This window comes from Desmodus rotundus, chromosome 5 (assembly GCF_022682495.2).
Source record: "Desmodus rotundus isolate HL8 chromosome 5, HLdesRot8A.1, whole genome shotgun sequence".
In the NCBI taxonomy this organism is placed as follows: domain Eukaryota; kingdom Metazoa; phylum Chordata; class Mammalia; order Chiroptera; family Phyllostomidae; genus Desmodus; species Desmodus rotundus.
The window spans coordinates 92275790-92301769 of NC_071391.1; positions in this window are offsets into that span (position 1 = coordinate 92275790).

Consider the following 25980-nt stretch of genomic DNA (forward strand, 5'->3'; position numbering starts at 1 on the left):
TTTGAAAGCTGCCAAGTTACTCGGGAAGCAACATGTTCCTGAGAAGTGGCTTTAAGCATGAACGCAGCACTAGATCAATGTGCTCATAGCAGTTGAATTGGAAATGAGTGCCTTATACCACATCACATACCCTCTTCAGAACTTATGATCAGCTCTTTTGCTCTGTTATTTTTACCTTGCTGTATTTCGGTGCAACGATCTACAGAATAACTTTCTCGTCAACAACGGACTCAATGAAGCACAGGACAAGACAGCGAAGAAATGCACGATCTTCTATGACACACTTTCCTCTAACTGCGACCGTCATCTAGCTTTAGCCCTAGCCCTAAAACTATATGTAACATTAACCCAAACGCTAATGCTAAACCTATCCCTAACCCTAAACCTAACCATAACCGTAACCCTATCCATAAGCCTAACCCTAGCCCTATCCCCAACGCTGTCCCTAATCCTAACCCTAACCCTAACCCTAACCCTATCCCTATCCCTAACCCTAACCCTAACCCTATCCCTATCCCTATCCCTAACCCTAACCCTAACCCTAACCCTATCCCTATCCCTACCCTAATAATAAAGCTTATCCTTACCATAATCGCAATGCTAGTCCTAACTCTAACACTATCCTTAAACAGAAATCTTCTGATATATCAGAGCTGTGGGTTGTGTGCTAAACTAAATGCTACTGAAATTATTTTCAATCCGTAGTGAATGAACAGGAGCATAGCAGTTTCAGACCTTCGCAGGACAATCAGCTGCGAGCGTGGGCTTTTCGCCGCTCTGTTTTTTCCAGGAAAATAGCAGAGGCCGAAGATGTCCTGCAGCTACTGACTACTATGTCTTGTGGACAAAACTGTTTCTCGAACGTAGATATGCCCATGAAGCTCACAGCCCACTGACTCTATTCGATTGAATTTCCTTCTGATAGAATAGCAAGGAATTCATGGAAAGCTTCCAAACAACTAGGGAATCAGGATGTTTCATAAGGGTCCCTTATTAGAAAACTTCATTTCCAGCGGGTAACACTAGGTCAATGGACTCGTTTCAGTAGAGTGCGGAATGTGTGGGATGCCGCTAGAAGCCACCGATTTAGAACGTCATTTCAATAGGTTTTCTGTATGATCACCGTGGCGGTAACTTTGCTAGCCACAGAGTTGTGGAATCACGTTCCCCAAATCAGATGAGTGAACGGAAGCACAGGACTATGCCGACTATGACCTAGAGTCAGCTTAGCTACCACTGTTTTCGCCAAAATATGCGTTCTGCGAGGAAAGCGTATCCGGACGTTGGAAGGCCGCTAGGCCCTGATACGAGACTTGGCCTCCAAGTCTCTGAAGATCTAAGGGAATATGAATGTCAGAGTAGCCTGTGGGACTCCCAGTGGAAGATAATACATTCCTGAAGATTTGTTTGCTCCTCAAACTCACCCGGGAATCAACCTATTTCGTAGGAAGCGGGTTTTTCTCCAAAGCCGTCTCAGTGTTCAACGTCTTCTCAATGTGGTCATTTCAGTAGCAGATGTGCTGGGAGAAGAAGACTGTAGCCTAAGAAACCATGGAGACTATCCTACGTGCCTCGGACTCCACCCGTTCGTGAAGCATTCAAAGAGGAAGAAGCTAAAAGTACCTCATGGGCCTACCAGGCCATTCATTCCACTCTGAGAATACAGCAGGGAAGACTTTGCGCTCCCCTGCATCATTCAGGAATTATATCAAGTCGTGCGAAAAGTGTTGTCAACAAAAGCCATCCACACTATTTGACGTGTTAGCAATGTTCTCAATTCAGTAGGAGATGAAAGCAGTGGTGTGTCACATAGTACGTACTCTTGTCAGCATCCTGTCCAAGAACGTTGCAGCAATGTAGGATCTCCGGCTCGTGTCTTAGCCCAAGAGCTACTGAAACGATCTCCCGTCAGCAACGGAGGGAATGCTAGCATAGCACTTTGTGATCCTTGAAGCGGAATGAGCTTCCACAGTAGAGTTTTCTCCTAGGTACTTTTTCCATGAGAAAAGCGTAGACCCAGGAAGAATAGAGGCAACAGCCTACTACCTCACTTTGCCCATACAGTGATTTCAACGTAGAAATACATGTGCAGCTAGCAGTCCCCTTACTCTATTCGAGTGACTCTCTCACACAGCGCAGGGGTGAACGGTTTGAAAGCTGCCAAGTTACTCGGGAAGCAACATGTTCCTGAGAAGTGGCTTTAAGCATGAACGCAGCACTAGATCAATGTGCTCATAGCAGTTGAATTGGAAATGAGTGCCTTATACCACATCACATACCCTCTTCAGAACTTATGATCAGCTCTTTTGCTCTGTTATTTTTACCTTGCTGTATTTCGGTGCAACGATCTACAGAATAACTTTCTCGTCAACAACGGACTCAATGAAGCACAGGACAAGACAGCGAAGAAATGCACGATCTTCTATGACACACTTTCCTCTAACTGCGACCGTCATCTAGCTTTAGCCCTAGCCCTAAAACTATATGTAACATTAACCCAAACGCTAATGCTAAACCTATCCCTAACCCTAAACCTAACCATAACCGTAACCCTATCCATAAGCCTAACCCTAGCCCTATCCCCAACGCTGTCCCTAATCCTAACCCTAACCCTAACCCTAACCCTATCCCTATCCCTAACCCTAACCCTAACCCTATCCCTATCCCTATCCCTAACCCTAACCCTAACCCTAACCCTATCCCTATCCCTACCCTAATAATAAAGCTTATCCTTACCATAATCGCAATGCTAGTCCTAACTCTAACACTATCCTTAAACAGAAATCTTCTGATATATCAGAGCTGTGGGTTGTGTGCTAAACTAAATGCTACTGAAATTATTTTCAATCCGTAGTGAATGAACAGGAGCATAGCAGTTTCAGACCTTCGCAGGACAATCAGCTGCGAGCGTGGGCTTTTCGCCGCTCTGTTTTTTCCAGGAAAATAGCAGAGGCCGAAGATGTCCTGCAGCTACTGACTACTATGTCTTGTGGACAAAACTGTTTCTCGAACGTAGATATGCCCATGAAGCTCACAGCCCACTGACTCTATTCGATTGAATTTCCTTCTGATAGAATAGCAAGGAATTCATGGAAAGCTTCCAAACAACTAGGGAATCAGGATGTTTCATAAGGGTCCCTTATTAGAAAACTTCATTTCCAGCGGGTAACACTAGGTCAATGGACTCGTTTCAGTAGAGTGCGGAATGTGTGGGATGCCGCTAGAAGCCACCGATTTAGAACGTCATTTCAATAGGTTTTCTGTATGATCACCGTGGCGGTAACTTTGCTAGCCACAGAGTTGTGGAATCACGTTCCCCAAATCAGATGAGTGAACGGAAGCACAGGACTATGCCGACTATGACCTAGAGTCAGCTTAGCTACCACTGTTTTCGCCAAAATATGCGTTCTGCGAGGAAAGCGTATCCGGACGTTGGAAGGCCGCTAGGCCCTGATACGAGACTTGGCCTCCAAGTCTCTGAAGATCTAAGGGAATATGAATGTCAGAGTAGCCTGTGGGACTCCCAGTGGAAGATAATACATTCCTGAAGATTTGTTTGCTCCTCAAACTCACCCGGGAATCAACCTATTTCGTAGGAAGCGGGTTTTTCTCCAAAGCCGTCTCAGTGTTCAACGTCTTCTCAATGTGGTCATTTCAGTAGCAGATGTGCTGGGAGAAGAAGACTGTAGCCTAAGAAACCATGGAGACTATCCTACGTGCCTCGGACTCCACCCGTTCGTGAAGCATTCAAAGAGGAAGAAGCTAAAAGTACCTCATGGGCCTACCAGGCCATTCATTCCACTCTGAGAATACAGCAGGGAAGACTTTGCGCTCCCCTGCATCATTCAGGAATTATATCAAGTCGTGCGAAAAGTGTTGTCAACAAAAGCCATCCACACTATTTGACGTGTTAGCAATGTTCTCAATTCAGTAGGAGATGAAAGCAGTGGTGTGTCACATAGTACGTACTCTTGTCAGCATCCTGTCCAAGAACGTTGCAGCAATGTAGGATCTCCGGCTCGTGTCTTAGCCCAAGAGCTACTGAAACGATCTCCCGTCAGCAACGGAGGGAATGCTAGCATAGCACTTTGTGATCCTTGAAGCGGAATGAGCTTCCACAGTAGAGTTTTCTCCTAGGTACTTTTTCCATGAGAAAAGCGTAGACCCAGGAAGAATAGAGGCAACAGCCTACTACCTCACTTTGCCCATACAGTGATTTCAACGTAGAAATACATGTGCAGCTAGCAGTCCCCTTACTCTATTCGAGTGACTCTCTCACACAGCGCAGGGGTGAACGGTTTGAAAGCTGCCAAGTTACTCGGGAAGCAACATGTTCCTGAGAAGTGGCTTTAAGCATGAACGCAGCACTAGATCAATGTGCTCATAGCAGTTGAATTGGAAATGAGTGCCTTATACCACATCACATACCCTCTTCAGAACTTATGATCAGCTCTTTTGCTCTGTTATTTTTACCTTGCTGTATTTCGGTGCAACGATCTACAGAATAACTTTCTCGTCAACAACGGACTCAATGAAGCACAGGACAAGACAGCGAAGAAATGCACGATCTTCTATGACACACTTTCCTCTAACTGCGACCGTCATCTAGCTTTAGCCCTAGCCCTAAAACTATATGTAACATTAACCCAAACGCTAATGCTAAACCTATCCCTAACCCTAAACCTAACCATAACCGTAACCCTATCCATAAGCCTAACCCTAGCCCTATCCCCAACGCTGTCCCTAATCCTAACCCTAACCCTAACCCTAACCCTATCCCTATCCCTAACCCTAACCCTAACCCTATCCCTATCCCTATCCCTAACCCTAACCCTAACCCTAACCCTATCCCTATCCCTACCCTAATAATAAAGCTTATCCTTACCATAATCGCAATGCTAGTCCTAACTCTAACACTATCCTTAAACAGAAATCTTCTGATATATCAGAGCTGTGGGTTGTGTGCTAAACTAAATGCTACTGAAATTATTTTCAATCCGTAGTGAATGAACAGGAGCATAGCAGTTTCAGACCTTCGCAGGACAATCAGCTGCGAGTGTGGGCTTTTCGCCGCTCTGTTTTTTCCAGGAAAATAGCAGAGGCCGAAGATGTCCTGCAGCTACTGACTACTATGTCTTGTGGACAAAACTGTTTCTCGAACGTAGATATGCCCATGAAGCTCACAGCCCACTGACTCTATTCGATTGAATTTCCTTCTGATAGAATAGCAAGGAATTCATGGAAAGCTTCCAAACAACTAGGGAATCAGGATGTTTCATAAGGGTCCCTTATTAGAAAACTTCATTTCCAGCGGGTAACACTAGGTCAATGGACTCGTTTCAGTAGAGTGCGGAATGTGTGGGATGCCGCTAGAAGCCACCGATTTAGAACGTCATTTCAATAGGTTTTCTGTATGATCACCGTGGCGGTAACTTTGCTAGCCACAGAGTTGTGGAATCACGTTCCCCAAATCAGATGAGTGAACGGAAGCACAGGACTATGCCGACTATGACCTAGAGTCAGCTTAGCTACCACTGTTTTCGCCAAAATATGCGTTCTGCGAGGAAAGCGTATCCGGACGTTGGAAGGCCGCTAGGCCCTGATACGAGACTTGGCCTCCAAGTCTCTGAAGATCTAAGGGAATATGAATGTCAGAGTAGCCTGTGGGACTCCCAGTGGAAGATAATACATTCCTGAAGATTTGTTTGCTCCTCCAACTCACCCGGGAATCAACCTATTTCGTAGGAAGCGGGTTTTTCTCCAAAGCCGTCTCAGTGTTCAACGTCTTCTCAATGTGGTCATTTCAGTAGCAGATGTGCTGGGAGAAGAAGACTGTAGCCTAAGAAACCATGGAGACTATCCTACGTGCCTCGGACTCCACCCGTTCGTGAAGCATTCAAAGAGGAAGAAGCTAAAAGTACCTCATGGGCCTACCAGGCCATTCATTCCACTCTGAGAATACAGCAGGGAAGACTTTGCGCTCCCCTGCATCATTCAGGAATTATATCAAGTCGTGCGAAAAGTGTTGGCAACAAAAGCCATCCACACTATTTGACGTGTTAGCAATGTTCTCAATTCAGTAGGAGATGAAAGCAGTGGTGTGTCACATAGTACGTACTCTTGTCAGCATCCTGTCCAAGAACGTTGCAGCAATGTAGGATCTCCGGCTCGTGTCTTAGCCCAAGAGCTACTGAAACGATCTCCCGTCAGCAACGGAGGGAATGCTAGCATAGCACTTTGTGATCCTTGAAGCGGAATGAGCTTCCACAGTAGAGTTTTCTCCTAGGTACTTTTTCCATGAGAAAAGCGTAGACCCAGGAAGAATAGAGGCAACAGCCTACTACCTCACTTTGCCCATACAGTGATTTCAACGTAGAAATACATGTGCAGCTAGCAGTCCCCTTACTCTATTCGAGTGACTCTCTCACACAGCGCAGGGGTGAACGGTTTGAAAGCTGCCAAGTTACTCGGGAAGCAACATGTTCCTGAGAAGTGGCTTTAAGCATGAACGCAGCACTAGATCAATGTGCTCATAGCAGTTGAATTGGAAATGAGTGCCTTATACCACATCACATACCCTCTTCAGAACTTATGATCAGCTCTTTTGCTCTGTTATTTTTACCTTGCTGTATTTCGGTGCAACGATCTACAGAATAACTTTCTCGTCAACAACGGACTCAATGAAGCACAGGACAAGACAGCGAAGAAATGCACGATCTTCTATGACACACTTTCCTCTAACTGCGACCGTCATCTAGCTTTAGCCCTAGCCCTAAAACTATATGTAACATTAACCCAAACGCTAATGCTAAACCTATCCCTAACCCTAAACCTAACCATAACCGTAACCCTATCCATAAGCCTAACCCTAGCCCTATCCCCAACGCTGTCCCTAATCCTAACCCTAACCCTAACCCTAACCCTATCCCTATCCCTAACCCTAACCCTAACCCTAACCCTATCCCTATCCCTAACCCTAACCCTAACCCTAACCCTAACCCTATCCCTATCCCTAACCCTAACCCTAACCCTATCCCTATCCCTAACCCTAACCCTAACCCTAACCCTATCCCTATCCCTACCCTAATAATAAAGCTTATCCTTACCATAATCGCAATGCTAGTTCTAACTCTAACACTATCCTTAAACAGAAATCTTCTGATATATCAGAGCTGTGGGTTGTGTGCTAAACTAAATGCTACTGAAATTATTTTCAATCCGTAGTGAATGAACAGGAGCATAGCAGTTTCAGACCTTCGCAGGACAGTCAGCTGCGAGCGTGGGCTTTTCGCCGCTCTGTTTTTTCCAGGAAAATAGCAGAGGCCGAAGATCTCCTGCAGCTACTGACTACTATGTCTTGTGGACAAAACTGTTTCTCGAACGTAGATATGCCCATGAAGCTCACAGCCCACTGACTCTATTCGATTGAATTTCCTTCTTATAGAATAGCAAGGAATTCATGGAAAGCTTCCAAACAACTAGGGAATCAGGATGTTTCATAAGGGTAGGGACCCTTATTAGAAAACTTCATCTCCAGCGGGTAACACTAGGTCAATGGACTCGTTTCAGTAGAGTGCGGAATGTGTGGGATGCCGCTAGAAGCCACCCATTTAGAACGTCATTTCAATTGGTTTTCTGTATGATCACCGTGGCGGTAACTTTGCTAGTCACAGAGTTGTGGAATCACGTTCCCCAAATCAGATGAGTGAACGGAAGCACAGGACTATGCCGACTATGACCTAGAGTCAGCTTAGCTACCACTGTTTTCGCCAAAATATGCGTTCTGCGAGGAAAGCGTATCCGGACGTTGGAAGGCCGCTAGGCCCTGATACGAGACTTGGCCTCCAAGTCTCTGAAGATCTAAGGGAATATGAATGTCAGAGTAGCCTGTGGGACTCCCAGTGGAAGATAATACATTCCTGAAGATTTGTTTGCTCCTCCAACTCACCCGGGAATCAACCTATTTCGTAGGAAGCGGGTTTTTCTCCAAAGCCGTCTCAGTGTTCAACGTCTTCTCAATGTGGTCATTTCAGTAGCAGATGTGCTGGGAGAAGAAGACTGTAGCCTAAGAAACCATGGAGACTATCCTACGTGCCTCGGACTCCACCCGTTCGTGAAGCATTCAAAGAGGAAGAAGCTAAAAGTACCTCATGGGCCTACCAGGCCATTCATTCCACTCTGAGAATACAGCAGGGAAGACTTTGCGCTCCCCTGCATCATTCAGGAATTATATCAAGTCGTGCGAAAAGTGTTGGCAACAAAAGCCATCCACACTATTTGACGTGTTAGCAATGTTCTCAATTCAGTAGGAGATGAAAGCAGTGGTGTGTCACATAGTACGTACTCTTGTCAGCATCCTGTCCAAGAACGTTGCAGCAATGTAGGATCTCCGGCTCGTGTCTTAGCCCAAGAGCTACTGAAACGATCTCCCGTCAGCAACGGAGGGAATGCTAGCATAGCACTTTGTGATCCTTGAAGCGGAATGAGCTTCCACAGTAGAGTTTTCTCCTAGGTACTTTTTCCATGAGAAAAGCGTAGACCCAGGAAGAATAGAGGCAACAGCCTACTACCTCACTTTGCCCATACAGTGTTTTCAACGTAGAAATACATGTGCAGCTAGCAGTCCCCTTACTCTATTCGAGTGACTCTCTCACACAGCGCAGGGGTGAACGGTTTGAAAGCTGCCAAGTTACTCGGGAAGCAACATGTTCCTGAGAAGTGGCTTTAAGCATGAACGCAGCACTAGATCAATGTGCTCATAGCAGTTGAATTGGAAATGAGTGCCTTATACCACATCACATACCCTCTTCAGAACTTATGATCAGCTCTTTTGCTCTGTTATTTTTACCTTGCTGTATTTCGGTGCAACGATCTACAGAATAACTTTCTCGTCAACAACGGACTCAATGAAGCACAGGACAAGACAGCTAAGAAATGCACGATCTTCTATGACACACTTTCCTCTAACTGCGACCGTCATCTAGCTTTAGCCCTAGCCCTAAAACTATATGTAACATTAACCCAAACGCTAATGCTAAACCTATCCCTAACCCTAAACCTAACCATAACCGTAACCCTATCCATAAGCCTAACCCTAGCCCTATCCCCAACGCTGTCCCTAATCCTAACCCTAACCCTAACCCTAACCCTATCCCTATCCCTAACCCTAACCCTAACCCTAACCCTATCCCTATCCCTAACCCTAACCCTAACCCTAACCCTATCCCTATCCCTACCCTAATAATAAAGCTTATCCTTACCATAATCGCAATGCTAGTCCTAACTCTAACACTATCCTTAAACAGAAATCTTCTGATATATCAGAGCTGTGGGTTGTGTGCTAAACTAAATGCTACTGAAATTATTTTCAATCCGTAGTGAATGAACAGGAGCATAGCAGTTTCAGACCTTCGCAGGACAATCAGCTGCGAGTGTGGGCTTTTCGCCGCTCTGTTTTTTCCAGGAAAATAGCAGAGGCCGAAGATCTCCTGCAGCTACTGACTACTATGTCTTGTGGACAAAACTGTTTCTCGAACGTAGATATGCCCATGAAGCTCACAGCCCACTGACTCTATTCGATTGAATTTCCTTCTGATAGAATAGCAAGGAATTCATGGAAAGCTTCCAAACAACTAGGGAATCAGGATGTTTCATAAGGGTCCCTTATTAGAAAACTTCATCTCCAGCGGGTAACACTAGGTCAATGGACTCGTTTCAGTAGAGTGCGGAATGTGTGGGATGCCGCTAGAAGCCACCCATTTAGAACGTCATTTCAATTGGTTTTCTGTATGATCACCGTGGCGGTAACTTTGCTAGTCACAGAGTTGTGGAATCACGTTCCCCAAATCAGATGAGTGAACGGAAGCACAGGACTATGCCGACTATGACCTAGAGTCAGCTTAGCTACCACTGTTTTCGCCAAAATATGCGTTCTGCGAGGAAAGCGTATCCGGACATTGGAAGGCCGCTAGGCCCTGACACGAGACTTGGCCTCCAAGTCTCTGAAGATCTAAGGGAATATGAATGTCAGAGTAGCCTGTGGGACTCCCAGTGGAAGATAATACATTCCTGAAGATTTGTTTGCTCCTCCAACTCACCCGGGAATCAACCTATTTCGTAGGAAGCGGGTTTTTCTCCAAAGCCGTCTCAGTGTTCAACGTCTTCTCAATGTGGTCATTTCAGTAGCAGATGTGCTGGGAGAAGAAGACTGTAGCCTAAGAAACCATGGAGACTATCCTACGTGCCTCGGACTCCACCCGTTCGTGAAGCATTCAAAGAGGAAGAAGCTAAAAGTACCTCATGGGCCTACCAGGCCATTCATTCCACTCTGAGAATACAGCAGGGAAGACTTTGCGCTCCCCTGCATCATTCAGGAATTATATCAAGTCGTGCGAAAAGTGTTGGCAACAAAAGCCATCCACACTATTTGACGTGTTAGCAATGTTCTCAATTCAGTAGGAGATGAAAGCAGTGGTGTGTCACATAGTACGTACTCTTGTCAGCATCCTGTCCAAGAACGTTGCAGCAATGTAGGATCTCCGGCTCGTGTCTTAGCCCAAGAGCTACTGAAACGATCTCCCGTCAGCAACGGAGGGAATGCTAGCATAGCACTTTGTGATCCTTGAAGCGGAATGAGCTTCCACAGTAGAGTTTTCTCCTAGGTACTTTTTCCATGAGAAAAGCGTAGACCCAGGAAGAATAGAGGCAACAGCCTACTACCTCACTTTGCCCATACAGTGTTTTCAACGTAGAAATACATGTGCAGCTAGCAGTCCCCTTACTCTATTCGAGTGACTCTCTCACACAGCGCAGGGGTGAACGGTTTGAAAGCTGCCAAGTTACTCGGGAAGCAACATGTTCCTGAGAAGTGGCTTTAAGCATGAACGCAGCACTAGATCAATGTGCTCATAGCAGTTGAATTGGAAATGAGTGCCTTATACCACATCACATACCCTCTTCAGAACTTATGATCAGCTCTTTTGCTCTGTTATTTTTACCTTGCTGTATTTCGGTGCAACGATCTACAGAATAACTTTCTCGTCAACAACGGACTCAATGAAGCACAGGACAAGACAGCTAAGAAATGCACGATCTTCTATGACACACTTTCCTCTAACTGCGACCGTCATCTAGCTTTAGCCCTAGCCCTAAAACTATATGTAACATTAACCCAAACGCTAATGCTAAACCTATCCCTAACCCTAAACCTAACCATAACCGTAACCCTATCCATAAGCCTAACCCTAGCCCTATCCCCAACGCTGTCCCTAATCCTAACCCTAACCCTAACCCTAACCCTATCCCTATCCCTAACCCTAACCCTAACCCTAACCCTATCCCTATCCCTAACCCTAACCCTAACCCTAACCCTATCCCTATCCCTACCCTAATAATAAAGCTTATCCTTACCATAATCGCAATGCTAGTCCTAACTCTAACACTATCCTTAAACAGAAATCTTCTGATATATCAGAGCTGTGGGTTGTGTGCTAAACTAAATGCTACTGAAATTATTTTCAATCCGTAGTGAATGAACAGGAGCATAGCAGTTTCAGACCTTCGCAGGACAATCAGCTGCGAGTGTGGGCTTTTCGCCGCTCTGTTTTTTCCAGGAAAATAGCAGAGGCCGAAGATCTCCTGCAGCTACTGACTACTATGTCTTGTGGACAAAACTGTTTCTCGAACGTAGATATGCCCATGAAGCTCACAGCCCACTGACTCTATTCGATTGAATTTCCTTCTGATAGAATAGCAAGGAATTCATGGAAAGCTTCCAAACAACTAGGGAATCAGGATGTTTCATAAGGGTCCCTTATTAGAAAACTTCATCTCCAGCGGGTAACACTAGGTCAATGGACTCGTTTCAGTAGAGTGCGGAATGTGTGGGATGCCGCTAGAAGCCACCCATTTAGAACGTCATTTCAATTGGTTTTCTGTATGATCACCGTGGCGGTAACTTTGCTAGTCACAGAGTTGTGGAATCACGTTCCCCAAATCAGATGAGTGAACGGAAGCACAGGACTATGCCGACTATGACCTAGAGTCAGCTTAGCTACCACTGTTTTCGCCAAAATATGCGTTCTGCGAGGAAAGCGTATCCGGACGTTGGAAGGCCGCTAGGCCCTGATACGAGACTTGGCCTCCAAGTCTCTGAAGATCTAAGGGAATATGAATGTCAGAGTAGCCTGTGGGACTCCCAGTGGAGGATAATACATTCCTGAAGATTTGTTTGCTCCTCCAACTCACCAGGGAATCAACCTATTTCGTAGGAAGCGGGTTTTTCTCCAAAGCCGTCTCAGTGTTCAACGTCTTCTCAATGTGGTCATTTCAGTAGCAGATGTGCTGGGAGAAGAAGACTGTAGCCTAAGAAACCATGGAGACTATCCTACGTGCCTCGGACTCCACCCGTTCGTGAAGCATTCAAAGAGGAAGAAGCTAAAAGTACCTCATGGGCCTACCAGGCCATTCATTCCACTCTGAGAATACAGCAGGGAAGACTTTGCGCTCCCCTGCATCATTCAGGAATTATATCAAGTCGTGCGAAAAGTGTTGCCAACAAAAGCCATCCACACTATTTGACGTGTTAGCAATGTTCTCAATTCAGTAGGAGATGAAAGCAGTGGTGTGTCACATAGTACGTACTCTTGTCAGCATCCTGTCCAAGAACGTTGCAGCAATGTAGGATCTCCGGCTCGTGTCTTAGCCCAAGAGCTACTGAAACGATCTCCCGTCAGCAACGGAGGGAATGCTAGCATAGCACTTTGTGATCCTTGAAGCGGAATGAGCTTCCACAGTAGAGTTTTCTCCTAGGTACTTTTTCCATGAGAAAAGCGTAGACCCAGGAAGAATAGAGGCAACAGCCTACTACCTCACTTTGCCCATACAGTGTTTTCAACGTAGAAATACATGTGCAGCTAGCAGTCCCCTTACTCTATTCGAGTGACTCTCTCACACAGCGCAGGGGTGAACGGTTTGAAAGCTGCCAAGTTACTCGGGAAGCAACATGTTCCTGAGAAGTGGCTTTAAGCATGAACGCAGCACTAGATCAATGTGCTCATAGCAGTTGAATTGGAAATGAGTGCCTTATACCACATCACATACCCTCTTCAGAACTTATGATCAGCTCTTTTGCTCTGTTATTTTTACCTTGCTGTATTTCGGTGCAACGATCTACAGAATAACTTTCTCGTCAACAACGGACTCAATGAAGCACAGGACAAGACAGCTAAGAAATGCACGATCTTCTATGACACACTTTCCTCTAACTGCGACCGTCATCTAGCTTTAGCCCTAGCCCTAAAACTATATGTAACATTAACCCAAACGCTAATGCTAAACCTATCCCTAACCCTAAACCTAACCATAACCGTAACCCTATCCATAAGCCTAACCCTAGCCCTATCCCCAATGCTGTCCCTAATCCTAACCCTAACCCTAACCCTAACCCTATCCCTATCCCTAACCCTAACCCTAACCCTAACCCTATCCCTATCCCTAACCCTAACCCTAACCCTAACCCTATCCCTATCCCTACCCTAATAATAAAGCTTATCCTTACCATAATCGCAATGCTAGTCCTAACTCTAACACTATCCTTAAACAGAAATCTTCTGATATATCAGAGCTGTGGGTTGTGTGCTAAACTAAATGCTACTGAAATTATTTTCAATCCGTAGTGAATGAACAGGAGCATAGCAGTTTCAGACCTTCGCAGGACAATCAGCTGCGAGTGTGGGCTTTTCGCCGCTCTGTTTTTTCCAGGAAAATAGCAGAGGCCGAAGATCTCCTGCAGCTACTGACTACTATGTCTTGTGGACAAAACTGTTTCTCGAACGTAGATATGCCCATGAAGCTCACAGCCCACTGACTCTATTCGATTGAATTTCCTTCTTATAGAATACTAAGGAATTCATGGAAAGCTTCCAAACAACTAGGGAATCAGGATGTTTCATAAGGTTCCCTTATTAGAAAACTTCATCTCCAGCGGGTAACACTAGGTCAATGGACTCGTTTCAGTAGAGTGCGGAATGTGTGGGATGCCGCTAGAAGCCACCCATTTAGAACGTCATTTCAATTGGTTTTCTGTATGATCACCGTGACGGTAACTTTGCTAGTCACAGAGTTGTGGAATCACGTTCCCCAAATCAGATGAGTGAACGGAAGCACAGGACTATGCCGACTATGACCTAGAGTCAGCTTAGCTACCACTGTTTTCGCCAAAATATGCGTTCTGCGAGGAAAGCGTATCCGGACGTTGGAAGGCCGCTAGGCCCTGATACGAGACTTGGCCTCCAAGTCTCTGAAGATCTAAGGGAATATGAATGTCAGAGTAGCCTGTGGGACTCCCAGTGGAGGATAATACATTCCTGAAGATTTGTTTGCTCCTCCAACTCACCAGGGAATCAACCTATTTCGTAGGAAGCGGGTTTTTCTCCAAAGCCGTCTCAGTGTTCAACGTCTTCTCAATGTGGTCATTTCAGTAGCAGATGTGCTGGGAGAAGAAGACTGTAGCCTAAGAAACCATGGAGACTATCCTACGTGCCTCGGACTCCACCCGTTCGTGAAGCATTCAAAGAGGAAGAAGCTAAAAGTACCTCATGGGCCTACCAGGCCATTCATTCCACTCTGAGAATACAGCAGGGAAGACTTTGCGCTCCCCTGCATCATTCAGGAATTATATCAAGTCGTGCGAAAAGTGTTGCCAACAAAAGCCATCCACACTATTTGACGTGTTAGCAATGTTCTCAATTCAGTAGGAGATGAAAGCAGTGGTGTGTCACATAGTACGTACTCTTGTCAGCATCCTGTCCAAGAACGTTGCAGCAATGTAGGATCTCCGGCTCGTGTCTTAGCCCAAGAGCTACTGAAACGATCTCCCGTCAGCAACGGAGGGAATGCTAGCATAGCACTTTGTGATCCTTGAAGCGGAATGAGCTTCCACAGTAGAGTTTTCTCCTAGGTACTTTTTCCATGAGAAAAGCGTAGACCCAGGAAGAATAGAGGCAACAGCCTACTACCTCACTTTGCCCATACAGTGTTTTCAACGTAGAAATACATGTGCAGCTAGCAGTCCCCTTACTCTATTCGAGTGACTCTCTCACACAGCGCAGGGGTGAACGGTTTGAAAGCTGCCAAGTTACTCGGGAAGCAACATGTTCCTGAGAAGTGGCTTTAAGCATGAACGCAGCACTAGATCAATGTGCTCATAGCAGTTGAATTGGAAATGAGTGCCTTATACCACATCACATACCCTCTTCAGAACTTATGATCAGCTCTTTTGCTCTGTTATTTTTACCTTGCTGTATTTCGGTGCAACGATCTACAGAATAACTTTCTCGTCAACAACGGACTCAATGAAGCACAGGACAAGACAGCTAAGAAATGCACGATCTTCTATGACACACTTTCCTCTAACTGCGACCGTCATCTAGCTTTAGCCCTAGCCCTAAAACTATATGTAACATTAACCCAAACGCTAATGCTAAACCTATCCCTAACCCTAAACCTAACCATAACCGTAACCCTATCCATAAGCCTAACCCTAGCCCTATCCCCAACGCTGTCCCTAATCCTAACCCTAACCCTAACCCTAACCCTAACCCTATCCCTATCCCTAACCCTAACCCTAACCCTAACCCTATCCCTATCCCTAACCCTAACCCTAACCCTAACCCTATCCCTATCCCTACCCTAATAATAAAGCTTATCCTTACCATAATCGCAATGCTAGTCCTAACTCTAACACTATCCTTAAACAGAAATCTTCTGATATATCAGAGCTGTGGGTTGTGTGCTAAACTAAATGCTACTGAAATTATTTTCAATCCGTAGTGAATGAACAGGAGCATAGCAGTTTCAGACCTTCGCAGGACAATCAGCTGCGACTGTGGGCTTTTCGCCGCTCTGTTTTTTCCAGGAAAATAGCAGAGGCCGAAGATCTCCTGCAGCTACTGACTACTATGTCTTGTGGACAAAACTGTTTCTCGAACGTAGATATGCCCATGAAGCTCACAGCCCACTGACTCTATTCGATTGAATTTCCTTCTTATAGAATACTAAGGAATTCATGGAAAGCTTCCAAACAACTAGGGAATCAGGATGTTTCATAAGGGTCCCTTATTAGAAAACTTCATCTCCAGCGGGTAACACTAGGTCAATGGACTCGTTTCAGTAGAGTGCGGAATGTGTGGGATGCCGCTAGAAGCCACCCATTTAGAACGTCATTTCAATTGGTTTTCTGTATGATCACCGTGGCGGTAACTTTGCTAGTCACAGAGTTGTGGAATCACGTTCCCCAAATCAGATGAGTGAACGGAAGCACAGGACTATGCCGACTATGACCTAGAGTCAGCTTAGCTACCACTGTTTTCGCCAAAATATGCGTTCTGCGAGGAAAGCGTATCCGGACGTTGGAAGGCCGCTAGGCCCTGATACGAGACTTGGCCTCCAAGTCTCTGAAGATCTAAGGGAATATGAATGTCAGAGTAGCCTGTGGGACTCCCAGTGGAAGATAATACATTCCTGAAGATTTGTTTGCTCCTCCAACTCACCCGGGAATCAACCTATTTCGTAGGAAGCGGGTTTTTCTCCAAAGCCGTCTCAGTGTTCAACGTCTTCTCAATGTGGTCATTTCAGTAGCAGATGTGCTGGGAGAAGAAGACTGTAGCCTAAGAAACCATGGAGACTATCCTACGTGCCTCGGACTCCACCCGTTCGTGAAGCATTCAAAGAGGAAGAAGCTAAAAGTACCTCATGGGCCTACCAGGCCATTCATTCCACTCTGAGAATACAGCAGGGAAGACTTTGCGCTCCCCTGCATCATTCAGGAATTATATCAAGTCGTGCGAAAAGTGTTGGCAACAAAAGCCATCCACACTATTTGACGTGTTAGCAATGTTCTCAATTCAGTAGGAGATGAAAGCAGTGGTGTGTCACATAGTACGTACTCTTGTCAGCATCCTGTCCAAGAACGTTGCAGCAATGTAGGATCTCCGGCTCGTGTCTTAGCCCAAGAGCTACTGAAACGATCTCCCGTCAGCAACGGAGGGAATGCTAGCATAGCACTTTGTGATCCTTGAAGCGGAATGAGCTTCCACAGTAGAGTTTTCTCCTAGGTACTTTTTCCATGAGAAAAGCGTAGACCCAGGAAGAATAGAGGCAACAGCCTACTACCTCACTTTGCCCATACAGTGTTTTCAACGTAGAAATACATGTGCAGCTAGCAGTCCCCTTACTCTATTCGAGTGACTCTCTCACACAGCGCAGGGGTGAACGGTTTGAAAGCTGCCAAGTTACTCGGGAAGCAACATGTTCCTGAGAAGTGGCTTTAAGCATGAACGCAGCACTAGATCAATGTGCTCATAGCAGTTGAATTGGAAATGAGTGCCTTATACCACATCACATACCCTCTTCAGAACTTATGATCAGCTCTTTTGCTCTGTTATTTTTACCTTGCTGTATTTCGGTGCAACGATCTACAGAATAACTTTCTCGTCAACAACGGACTCAATGAAGCACAGGACAAGACAGCTAAGAAATGCACGATCTTCTATGACACACTTTCCTCTAACTGCGACCGTCATCTAGCTTTAGCCCTAGCCCTAAAACTATATGTAACATTAACCCAAACGCTAATGCTAAACCTATCCCTAACCCTAAACCTAATCATAACCGTAACCCTATCCATAAGCCTAACCCTAGCCCTATCCCCAACGCTGTCCCTAATCCTAACCCTAACCCTAAACCTAACCCTATCCCTATCCCTAACCCTAACCCTAACCCTAACCCTATCCCTATCCCTAACCCTAACCCTAACCCTAACCCTATCCCTATCCCTACCCTAATAATAAAGCTTATCCTTACCATAATCGCAATGCTAGTCCTAACTCTAACACTATCCTTAAACAGAAATCTTCTGATATATCAGAGCTGTGGGTTGTGTGCTAAACTAAATGCTACTGAAATTATTTTCAATCCGTAGTGAATGAACAGGAGCATAGCAGTTTCAGACCTTCGCAGGACAATCAGCTGCGAGTGTGGGCTTTTCGCCGCTCTGTTTTTTCCAGGAAAATAGCAGAGGCCGAAGATGTCCTGCAGCTACTGACTACTATGTCTTGTGGACAAAACTGTTTCTCGAACGTAGATATGCCCATGAAGCTCACAGCCCACTGACTCTATTCGATTGAATTTCCTTCTGATAGAATAGCAAGGAATTCATGGAAAGCTTCCAAACAACTAGGGAATCAGGATGTTTCATAAGGGTCCCTTATTAGAAAACTTCATCTCCAGCGGGTAACACTAGGTCAATGGACTCGTTTCAGTAGAGTGCGGAATGTGTGGGATGCCGCTAGAAGCCACCCATTTAGAACGTCATTTCAATAGGTTTTCTGTATGATCACCGTGGCGGTAACTTTGCTAGTCACAGAGTTGTGGAATCACGTTCCCCAAATCAGATGAGAGAACGGAAGCACAGGACTATGCCGACTATGACCTAGAGTCAGCTTAGCTACCACTGTTTTCGCCAAAATATGCGTTCTGCGAGGAAAGCGTATCCGGACGTTGGAAGGCCGCTAGGCCCTGATACGAGACTTGGCCTCCAAGTCTCTGAAGATCTAAGGGAATATGAATGTCAGAGTAGCCTGTGGGACTCCCAGTGGAAGATAATACATTCCTGAAGATTTGTTTGCTCCTCCAACTCACCCGGGAATCAACCTATTTCGTAGGAAGCGGGTTTTTCTCCAAAGCCGTCTCAGTGTTCAACGTCTTCTCAATGTGGTCATTTCAGTAGCAGATGTGCTGGGAGAAGAAGACTGTAGCCTAAGAAACCATGGAGACTATCCTACGTGCCTCGGACTCCACCCGTTCGTGAAGCATTCAAAGAGGAAGAAGCTAAAAGTACCTCATGGGCCTACCAGGCCATTCATTCCACTCTGAGAATACAGCAGGGAAGACTTTGCGCTCCCCTGCATCATTCAGGAATTATATCAAGTCGTGCGAAAAGTGTTGGCAACAAAAGCCATCCACACTATTTGACGTGTTAGCAATGTTCTCAATTCAGTAGGAGATGAAAGCAGTGGTGTGTCACATAGTACGTACTCTTGTCAGCATCCTGTCCAAGAACGTTGCAGCAATGTAGGATCTCCGGCTCGTGTCTTAGCCCAAGAGCTACTGAAACGATCTCCCGTCAGCAACGGAGGGAATGCTAGCATAGCACTTTGTGATCCTTGAAGCGGAATGAGCTTCCACAGTAGAGTTTTCTCCTAGGTACTTTTTCCATGAGAAAAGCGTAGACCCAGGAAGAATAGAGGCAACAGCCTACTACCTCACTTTGCCCATACAGTGTTTTCAACGTAGAAATACATGTGCAGCTAGCAGTCCCCTTACTCTATTCGAGTGACTCTCTCACACAGCGCAGGGGTGAACGGTTTGAAAGCTGCCAAGTTACTCGGGAAGCAACATGTTCCTGAGAAGTGGCTTTAAGCATGAACGCAGCACTAGATCAATGTGCTCATAGCAGTTGAATTGGAAATGAGTGCCTTATACCACATCACATACCCTCTTCAGAACTTATGATCAGCTCTTTTGCTCTGTTATTTTTACCTTGCTGTATTTCGGTGCAACGATCTACAGAATAACTTTCTCGTCAACAACGGACTCAATGAAGCACAGGACAAGACAGCTAAGAAATGCACGATCTTCTATGACACACTTTCCTCTAACTGCGACCGTCATCTAGCTTTAGCCCTAGCCCTAAAACTATATGTAACATTAACCCAAACGCTAATGCTAAACCTATCCCTAACCCTAAACCTAATCATAACCGTAACCCTATCCATAAGCCTAACCCTAGCCCTATCCCCAACGCTGTCCCTAATCCTAACCCTAACCCTAAACCTAACCCTATCCCTATCCCTAACCCTAACCCTAACCCTAACCCTATCCCTATCCCTAACCCTAACCCTAACCCTAACCCTATCCCTATCCCTACCCTAATAATAAAGCTTATCCTTACCATAATCGCAATGCTAGTCCTAACTCTAACACTATCCTTAAACAGAAATCTTCTGATATATCAGAGCTGTGGGTTGTGTGCTAAACTAAATGCTACTGAAATTATTTTCAATCCGTAGTGAATGAACAGGAGCATAGCAGTTTCAGACCTTCGCAGGACAATCAGCTGCGAGTGTGGGCTTTTCGCCGCTCTGTTTTTTCCAGGAAAATAGCAGAGGCCGAAGATCTCCTGCAGCTACTGACTACTATGTCTTGTGGACAAAACTGTTTCTCGAACGTAGATATGCCCATGAAGCTCACAGCCCACTGACTCTATTCGATTGAATTTCCTTCTGATAGAATAGCAAGGAATTCATGGAAAGCTTCCAAACAACTAGGGAATCAGGATGTTTCATAAGGGTCCCTTATTAGAAAACTTCATCTCCAGCGGGTAACACTAGGTCAATGGACTCGTTTCAGTAGAGTGCGGAATGTGTGGGATGCCGCTAGAAGCCACCCATTTAGAACGTCATTTCAATTGGTTTTCTGTATGATCACCGTGGCGGTAACTTTGCTAGTCACAGAGTTGTGGAATCACGTTCCCCAAATCAGATGAGAGAACGGAAGCACAGGACTATGCCGACTATGACCTAGAGTCAGCTTAGCTACCACTGTTTTCGCCAAAATATGCGTTCTGCGAGGAAAGCGTATCCGGACGTTGGAAGGCCGCTAGGCCCTGATACGAGACTTGGCCTCCAAGTCTCTGAAGATCTAAGGGAATATGAATGTCAGAGTAGCATGTGGGACTCCCAGTGGAAGATAATACATTCCTGAAGATTTGTTTGCTCCTCCAACTCACCCGGGAATCAACCTATTTCGTAGGAAGCGGGTTTTTCTCCAAAGCCGTCTCAGTGTTCAACGTCTTCTCAATGTGGTCATTTCAGTAGCAGATGTGCTGGGAGAAGAAGACTGTAGCCTAAGAAACCATGGAGACTATCCTACGTGCCTCGGACTCCACCCGTTCGTGAAGCATTCAAAGAGGAAGAAGCTAAAAGTACCTCATGGGCCTACCAGGCCATTCATTCCACTCTGAGAATACAGCAGGGAAGACTTTGCGCTCCCCTGCATCATTCAGGAATTATATCAAGTCGTGCGAAAAGTGTTGGCAACAAAAGCCATCCACACTATTTGACGTGTTAGCAATGTTCTCAATTCAGTAGGAGATGAAAGCAGTGGTGTGTCACATAGTACGTACTCTTGTCAGCATCCTGTCCAAGAACGTTGCAGCAATGTAGGATCTCCGGCTCGTGTCTTAGCCCAAGAGCTACTGAAACGATCTCCCGTCAGCAACGGAGGGAATGCTAGCATAGCACTTTGTGATCCTTGAAGCGGAATGAGCTTCCACAGTAGAGTTTTCTCCTAGGTACTTTTTCCATGAGAAAAGCGTAGACCCAGGAAGAATAGAGGCAACAGCCTACTACCTCACTTTGCCCATACAGTGTTTTCAACGTAGAAATACATGTGCCGCTAGCAGTCCCCTTACTCTATTCGAGTGACTCTCTCACACAGCGCAGGGGTGAACGGTTTGAAAGCTGCCAAGTTACTCGGGAAGCAACATGTTCCTGAGAAGTGGCTTTAAGCATGAACGCAGCACTAGATCAATGTGCTCATAGCAGTTGAATTGGAAATGAGTGCCTTATACCACATCACATACCCTCTTCAGAACTTATGATCAGCTCTTTTGCTCTGTTATTTTTACCTTGCTGTATTTCGGTGCAACGATCTACAGAATAACTTTCTCGTCAACAACGGACTCAATGAAGCACAGGACAAGACAGCTAAGAAATGCACGATCTTCTATGACACACTTTCCTCTAACTGCGACCGTCATCTAGCTTTAGCCCTAGCCCTAAAACTATATGTAACATTAACCCAAACGCTAATGCTAAACCTATCCCTAACCCTAAACCTAACCATAACCGTAACCCTATCCATAAGCCTAACCCTAGCCCTATCCCCAACGCTGTCCCTAATCCTAACCCTAACCCTAACCCTAACCCTATCCCTATCCCTAACCCTAACCCTAACCCTAACCCTATCCCTATCCCTAACCCTAACCCTAACCCTAACCCTATCCCTATCCCTACCCTAATAATAAAGCTTATCCTTACCATAATCGCAATGCTAGTCCTAACTCTAACACTATCCTTAAACAGAAATCTACTGATATATCAGAGCTGTGGGTTGTGTGCTAAACTAAATGCTACTGAAATTATTTTCAATCCGTAGTGAATGAACAGGAGCATAGCAGTTTCAGACCTTCGCAGGACAATCAGCTGCGACTGTGGGCTTTTCGCCGCTCTGTTTTTTCCAGGAAAATAGCAGAGGCCGAAGATCTCCTGCAGCTACTGACTACTATGTCTTGTGGACAAAACTGTTTCTCGAACGTAGATATGCCCATGAAGCTCACAGCCCACTGACTCTATTCGATTGAATTTCCTTCTTATAGAATACTAAGGAATTCATGGAAAGCTTCCAAACAACTAGGGAATCAGGATGTTTCATAAGGGTCCCTTATTAGAAAACTTCATCTCCAGCGGGTAACACTAGGTCAATGGACTCGTTTCAGTAGAGTGCGGAATGTGTGGGATGCCGCTAGAAGCCACCCATTTAGAACGTCATTTCAATTGGTTTTCTGTATGATCACCGTGGCGGTAACTTTGCTAGTCACAGAGTTGTGGAATCACGTTCCCCAAATCAGATGAGTGAACGGAAGCACAGGACTATGCCGACTATGACCTAGAGTCAGCTTAGCTACCACTGTTTTCGCCAAAATATGCGTTCTGCGAGGAAAGCGTATCCGGACGTTGGAAGGCCGCTAGGCCCTGATACGAGACTTGGCCTCCAAGTCTCTGAAGATCTAAGGGAATATGAATGTCAGAGTAGCCTGTGGGACTCCCAGTGGAAGATAATACATTCCTGAAGATTTGTTTGCTCCTCCAACTCACCCGGGAATCAACCTATTTCGTAGGAAGCGGGTTTTTCTCCAAAGCCGTCTCAGTGTTCAACGTCTTCTCAATGTGGTCATTTCAGTAGCAGATGTGCTGGGAGAAGAAGACTGTAGCCTAAGAAACCATGGAGACTATCCTACGTGCCTCGGACTCCACCCGTTCGTGAAGCATTCAAAGAGGAAGAAGCTAAAAGTACCTCATGGGCCTACCAGGCCATTCATTCCACTCTGAGAATACAGCAGGGAAGACTTTGCGCTCCCCTGCATCATTCAGGAATTATATCAAGTCGTGCGAAAAGTGTTGGCAACAAAAGCCATCCACACTATTTGACGTGTTAGCAATGTTCTCAATTCAGTAGGAGATGAAAGCAGTGGTGTGTCACATAGTACGTACTCTTGTCAGCATCCTGTCCAAGAACGTTGCAGCAATGTAGGATCTCCGGCTCGTGTCTTAGCCCAAGAGCTACTGAAACGATCTCCCGTCAGCAACGGAGGGAATGCTAGCATAGCACTTTGTGATCCTTGAAGCGGAATGAGCTTCCACAGTAGAGTTTTCTCCTAGGTACTTTTTCCATGAGAAAAGCGTAGACCCAGGAAGAATAGAGGCAACAGCCTACTACCTCACTTTGCCCATACAGTGTTTTCAACGTAGAAATACATGTGCAGCTAGCAGTCCCCTTACTCTATTCGAGTGACTCTCTCACACAGCGCAGGGGTGAACGGTTTGAAAGCTGCCAAGTTACTCGGGAAGCAACATGTTCCTGAGAAGTGGCTTTAAGCATGAACGCAGCACTAGATCAATGTGCTCATAGCAGTTGAATTGGAAATGAGTGCCTTATACCACATCACATACCCTCTTCAGAACTTATGATCAGCTCTTTTGCTCTGTTATTTTTACCTTGCTGTATTTCGGTGCAACGATCTACAGAATAACTTTCTCGTCAACAACGGACTCAATGAAGCACAGGACAAGACAGCTAAGAAATGCACGATCTTCTATGACACACTTTCCTCTAACTGCGACCGTCATCTAGCTTTAGCCCTAGCCCTAAAACTATATGTAACATTAACCCAAACGCTAATGCTAAACCTATCCCTAACCCTAAACCTAACCATAACCGTAACCCTATCCATAAGCCTAACCCTAGCCCTATCCCCAACGCTGTCCCTAATCCTAACCCTAACCCTAACCCTAACCCTATCCCTATCCCTAACCCTAACCCTAACCCTAACCCTATCCCTATCCCTAACCCTAACCCTAACCCTAACCCTATCCCTATCCCTACCCTAATAATAAAGCTTATCCTTACCATAATCGCAATGCTAGTCCTAACTCTAACACTATCCTTAAACAGAAATCTTCTGATATATCAGAGCTGTGGGTTGTGTGCTAAACTAAATGCTACTGAAATTATTTTCAATCCGTAGTGAATGAACAGGAGCATAGCAGTTTCAGACCTTCGCAGGACAATCAGCTGCGAGTGTGGGCTTTTCGCCGCTCTGTTTTTTCCAGGAAAATAGCAGAGGCCGAAGATCTCCTGCAGCTACTGACTACTATGTCTTGTGGACAAAACTGTTTCTCGAACGTAGATATGCCCATGAAGCTCACAGCCCACTGACTCTATTCGATTGAATTTCCTTCTGATAGAATAGCAAGGAATTCATGGAAAGCTTCCAAACAACTAGGGAATCAGGATGTTTCATAAGAGTCCCTTATTAGAAAACTTCATCTCCAGCGGGTAACACTAGGTCAATGGACTCGTTTCAGTAGAGTGCGGAATGTGTGGGATGCCGCTAGAAGCCACCCATTTAGAACGTCATTTCAATTGGTTTTCTGTATGATCACCGTGGCGGTAACTTTGCTAGTCACAGAGTTGTGGAATCACGTTCCCCAAATCAGATGAGTGAACGGAAGCACAGGACTATGCCGACTATGACCTAGAGTCAGCTTAGCTACCACTGTTTTCGCCAAAATATGCGTTCTGCGAGGAAAGCGTATCCGGACGTTGGAAGGCCGCTAGGCCCTGATACGAGACTTGGCCTCCAAGTCTCTGAAGATCTAAGGGAATATGAATGTCAGAGTAGCCTGTGGGACTCCCAGTGGAAGATAATACATTCCTGAAGATTTGTTTGCTCCTCCAACTCACCCGGGAATCAACCTATTTCGTAGGAAGCGGGTTTTTCTCCAAAGCCGTCTCAGTGTTCAACGTCTTCTCAATGTGGTCATTTCAGTAGCAGATGTGCTGGGAGAAGAAGACTGTAGCCTAAGAAACCATGGAGACTATCCTACGTGCCTCGGACTCCACCCGTTCGTGAAGCATTCAAAGAGGAAGAAGCTAAAAGTACCTCATGGGCCTACCAGGCCATTCATTCCACTCTGAGAATACAGCAGGGAAGACTTTGCGCTCCCCTGCATCATTCAGGAATTATATCAAGTCGTGCGAAAAGTGTTGGCAACAAAAGCCATCCACACTATTTGACGTGTTAGCAATGTTCTCAATTCAGTAGGAGATGAAAGCAGTGGTGTGTCACATAGTACGTACTCTTGTCAGCATCCTGTCCAAGAACGTTGCAGCAATGTAGGATCTCCGGCTCGTGTCTTAGCCCAAGAGCTACTGAAACGATCTCCCGTCAGCAACGGAGGGAATGCTAGCATAGCACTTTGTGATCCTTGAAGCGGAATGAGCTTCCACAGTAGAGTTTTCTCCTAGGTACTTTTTCCATGAGAAAAGCGTAGACCCAGGAAGAATAGAGGCAACAGCCTACTACCTCACTTTGCCCATACAGTGTTTTCAACGTAGAAATACATGTGCAGCTAGCAGTCCCCTTACTCTATTCGAGTGACTCTCTCACACAGCGCAGGGGTGAACGGTTTGAAAGCTGCCAAGTTACTCGGGAAGCAACATGTTCCTGAGAAGTGGCTTTAAGCATGAACGCAGCACTAGATCAATGTGCTCATAGCAGTTGAATTGGAAATGAGT